Source organism: Brassica oleracea, chromosome C9 (assembly GCF_000695525.1).
Source record: "Brassica oleracea var. oleracea cultivar TO1000 chromosome C9, BOL, whole genome shotgun sequence".
Taxonomy (NCBI): domain Eukaryota; kingdom Viridiplantae; phylum Streptophyta; class Magnoliopsida; order Brassicales; family Brassicaceae; genus Brassica; species Brassica oleracea.
Window position 1 is genome coordinate 37468592 of NC_027756.1, and position 5145 is coordinate 37473736.

A 5145-nucleotide genomic window follows, 5' to 3' on the forward strand; every position below is an offset into this window, starting at 1 on the left:
TCCTTTTAGTTAATCGATCTAGAGTTGCCTTCGTTTCCATTCACGAAAACAAAGCCGCTTGTCTGAAGTATCTCGAGTTACTATTTTTTCTCTTCTTCTCAATTTGAAATCATTGAGAAAGATGGCATACACAGCCGGCGAACCCAAAAGGCGTACTATCTCACCAACGACCTCCCATCCGGTGACACCCCGTGTACATTGATTTCATCACTGTTACTTAACGGTGAGAATTATGACGAGTGGGCAATTAACTTGTGTATGGCCTTTAGCTAATGTAAGAAATTTGGCTTTATTGACGGTAGTATCCCGAAACCAGCTCTAGACTCCTCAACCCTTGAATGATCACATGTTGGTAGGATGGATCAAATAGACCACATAACCAAAACTAAGGTCTTCTATATCCACTTGAGAGGTAGCAAAGGAGCTGTGGGATATAATCAAAAAGAGATTCTTTTTGAAGACTTGTGCACAGCTTCAGCAACTTCGTAACTCTCTGAAGACGTGGTTTTCAAGCCAGTTATGATGAGTTCACATGCATAGTCAAAAAGAGGGAGATTGAAGATGCAATTTGCTGAGATGTTATGTATCAGTTCGTGAAGTACTACATGAAGTAGTACAGACGTGCATCATGAAGATGGAGCTGAATGGGAGTTCGGGTTTTGTGATTGTGTGGGCTTGCTGAGTTTGGAAAAGGAAAGAGGATATATGTTCGAAGACATATGGACGTTTTCTATAAAGCGAAAGGGAGTTACTTGAAGATGAGAAAGCTAGACCTCAGAGAAGAGAGATAGAGGTTTCCTTGGTGTGTGGTACTGCTTGGTGTCGAATGACATTTTGAAGCATTGTCTGATGGAGTCCGATGTGGACTTAGTTTGGCGGCATTTGAGTTGGGACTTTGTGGGGTGGAGTTAGCCATCGTGTGTAGCTCGTGGTGAGCTATGTGTGTGTTTGGGTGATCAAGCTTTTGGTGTCACTGGTGTGCCTTGGGTGCTGACGTACTTGGTGAAGTACTTCCGAGATGTGGAAGATTGAAGCCTAGACTCAGGGGGAGTTTAGCAGAGGCGGTTTCATTAAAGAGATTTGTGAAGATTGCAGCTGTAGAAGACAGTGTGCTTCGGTGAGCCGGATGGGATCTATGCATGCGTGATTTATTCCTAATCTTTGTAGACTGCTACTTAGAAAAGAGAGGTAAACACTAGTGTGTGTTGTACCATATAGCAATTGTAGGTCCTTGTTCTAAGTCAATGAAATCTGGGCGAGGTCCCGGGATGTAGGAAACGAACCCTGTTATCAAATTTTGTGTGTTTTACTTTCTGCACTTGTTTTTCGTCACCTCATCTGCACTAACAATTGGTATCAGAGCAGGTCACCTAAGTCACTGGTGAGATCGTGGATGATGAGGACGAAAACTGGTTCAGGAAGTAGAACAAGTTTGATGAAGATGGTGTGGTGGGATTTTTTCCTAGGTTTGGAAGGTGCTGATCTTCGAGTTGGTTTTTGACTATGATGTGACTCATAGGGGGAGATTGAAGACGTGGTTTTCAAGCCAGTTATGATGAGTTCACATGCATAGTCAAAAAGGGGGAGATTAAAGATGCAATTTGTTGAGATGTTATGTATCAGTTCGTGAAGTACTACAGGAAGTAGTACAGACGTGCATCATGAAGATGGAGCTGAATGGGAGCTCGGGTTTTGTGATTGCGTGAGTTTGCTGAGCTTGGAAAAGGAAAGATGATCTATGTTTGAAGACATATGGACGTTTTCCATAAAGCAAAAGGGAGTTACTTGAAGATGAAGTTTTCCAGTAAAGAAAATGGAAAGTTGTCTTAAGTGTATTTGGAAGACTTGAAGAGCAAGTTGAAGACGTAGAGAGCAAGATCGGGTCTGCTATATAAGGAGGGACGTGCCTTATGGGAAAGATAAACCTCAGAGAAGAGAGATAGAGGTTTCCTTGGTGTGTGGTACTGTTTGGTGTCGAAGGACATTCTGAAGCATTGTCTGATGGAGTCCGATGTGGACTTAGTTTGGGGGCGTTTGAGTTGGCGCTTTGTGTGGTGGAGTTAGCCATCGCATGTAGCTCGTGGTGAGCTGTGTGTGCGCTTGGGTGATCAAGCTTTTGGTGTCACTAGTGTGCCTTGGGTGCTGACGTACTTGGTGAAGTACTTCCGAGATGTGGAAGATTGAAGCCTAGACTCAGGGGGAGTTTAGCAGAGACGGTTTCATTGAAGAGATCTATGAAGATTGCAGCTGTAGAAGACAGTGTGCTCCAGTGAGCCGGATGGGATCTATGCATACGTGCTTTATTCTAGACGACTTCCAAGTAAGTCTTCTAGTGTAGCTGATCTTAAAAATAATTTATAAATTTTTTAAAAAATATTTTGAGAAGCGAAAAATTAAAATCATGTAATTATAAACAATTTTAAGTGATATAAATTAAAATATAACAAAATTGAATTGTTTTCAACATAGATGAGTGTAGGTAGTGAATCATGGTATTCTTTGGTCTAGGTTTTGGCAACATATGTTGTAGTATTGTATGTATTCTTAGGGTTAGATTTTGGAAAGCTTGAATATTTTTTAAAAAAATTAAATTTTTACCTCTAAGTGTTTATTTTTATGTATAGTAAACACTTTTGAAGTTTAATTGGATTTTATGAAGTGTTTAGTTAGTTAATTAAGTTTAGAGGTTGTGTTTAGGGTCTAGACGACTTCCATGGAAGTCGTTTGGTGAATAATTTTAGCTGGACGACTTACATGGAAGTCGTTTGGTGAATAATTTTAGCTGGACGACTTACATGTAAGTCGTCCAAATATTTCCGCCTAAAATTTTTTAAAATATTATTTTCCCGCTTAAATAATTCAAACTAGACGACTTACTTGTAAGTCGTCTGGGAAGTCTTCTATTTTAGTTTCCCGCTAAAAATATTTTAGTTTCCCGCTAAAAATATTAAAGTCTTCTGGGCGACTTACAATTAAGTCTTCTAGGAAGTCGTCTGAATCAAAAATATTTTAACCTAATTGGATTTTTTGTCTCCTTATATAAAGAAAAATTTACACATTATCTCTTCTCCTCTCAAATGGCTGCAACAAAAATGTAATGTTCATCATTGTAAAACTCTTCAACTTCTCTCTACTCTCTTTGAACTTATAAACACTAAGCTTTATATCAATTTATTGTTTTTGTCTCATGTCTTTCTCACTAATTTATCTTGTTTTTGCAGGTTTTTCATCACATGATTCTCATCTTCCATTCATTTAAAGGTAGATCTATCAATTTTAGCAATGTATTTTTGTGTGTTCTATAAAGGTAGATTTATCTAATCTTCCACTCATTTTCTCTGTTTTTAAGTCATTTGAACATTTTTCGATATGCAGGTTTTTCAGATCTGGATTTGGATATGCAGGTTTTTCAGATCTGGAAGACTTCTGGGACGACTTACCTGTTAGTCGTCTAAAATATAATGCGCTAGACGCTTCCGTCTGGACTTCTTGGAAGTGTTCTGACGAAGTCTCCCTTTCATAACAGATCTGAGCGTTTTGGTAAGTTTTTATATCTGATTTTTCTTCATTTGGTAGTTTCTTGTTATGCTTCATGTTGTATAAAAGGTCGTACTTTTTTCCCAAACTAAAACTCTTCAAACACACTCTAATCTGTTTGACTTGAAAACACCAAACTTTATAGAATTTTTCAGTTTTGTTTAATGTCTTTATCACTAATCTATCTTTTTTTGCAGGTTTTTAATCAGATGGTTCTCATCCTCCACTCATTTATAGGTAGATCATCAATTTTAGATGTGTATTTTTGTGTGTTCTATAAAGGTAGATTTATCTTATCTTCCACTCATTTTCTCTGTTTTTAAGCCATTTGAACGTTTTTGGATATGCATGTTTTTCAGATCTTGATTTGGATATGCAGGTTTTTCAGATCTGGAAGACTTCTGGGACGACTTACTTGTTAGTCGTCTAAAATATAATGCGCTAGACGACTTTCAGGAAGTCTTCCAGACGACTTCCTAGTGGAGTCCATGCTTGTCTTTGTAGATGAATGATCTATAATAGTTTTGTTTGTGGTGTGTTTTGTGATTTGCATGTCTACTCTTTTAGTTGTGAATTTTTTGTAAAATCAGTAATAATGTTTCCCAAGATGTAATACATGTGCTAACAATATGTTTACATATTTACAAATCAATGAAATAATAGACTTCAATAGCCTTTCTTTTATCTTTGGATCTCCCATATGCAATAATAAACTCCAATGACCTTCTTCTCATCTTAATAAACAAGAATGTTGGTAGCTTCATATTGATATAACATTTTAAGAAGCATTTTAACCCTTCTTCCAACTCATAACAATAATTATTATTAGTGTCTATAACAATAATACTTAAGAGATGGAAACAAACAATAGTAACTAGTCAAAGCATATAACAATTCGAGACTACTTCCATGTAAGTCTCTGCATTGACCAGAAGACTTCCATGTAAGTCGTCTACAACCAGACGTACTTCATGTGTTTTAGTTATCTCGAGCAAGTTCCGAACTTGTATATCACTTGTAACATGAATAGGAGGAAGGTCTAGATCCATCTGTTGTAATGAGTAGGTTAACTCCACATACTCTGTGTTCATGTCCAGGTTATAATCTTCTTGAGCCATTGCAACAAGATCAGCATGTGTCGAACCTTCACTCAAAAATAACATTCTCGCTCCTTTGAAATGATCAACCACAAAATTCCAACATCCATCTTTCAACAACCATTCTCCATACACTGCATGTAACTGACGCATCATCTGAAAAAGTCAAAATAAAACACATTAGCAAACTTAGAACAAAGAAAACGAAAGTTTATTAAAGATCGAAGCGGACGACTTCAATCTAAGTAGTCCAGACGACTAAAATATATGTCTTCTGGTCAACGCAGAGGTTATTTTTGCAATTGACTTTGAAATCTGTTATCTGAGACGACTGAAAAATAAGTCTTCTACTTTTGTTTGGTTAAAAAAAACTCCAAAAAGCTATACGACTTACATTTCAGTCGTCATAGGTTAGTTTTGTATTTGACTGGATTATTTCAGAAGTTTGACTTTCCTGGACGACTTACATTTCAGTCGTCTGGTGAAAATTGAAATATCAATATTTTATTAA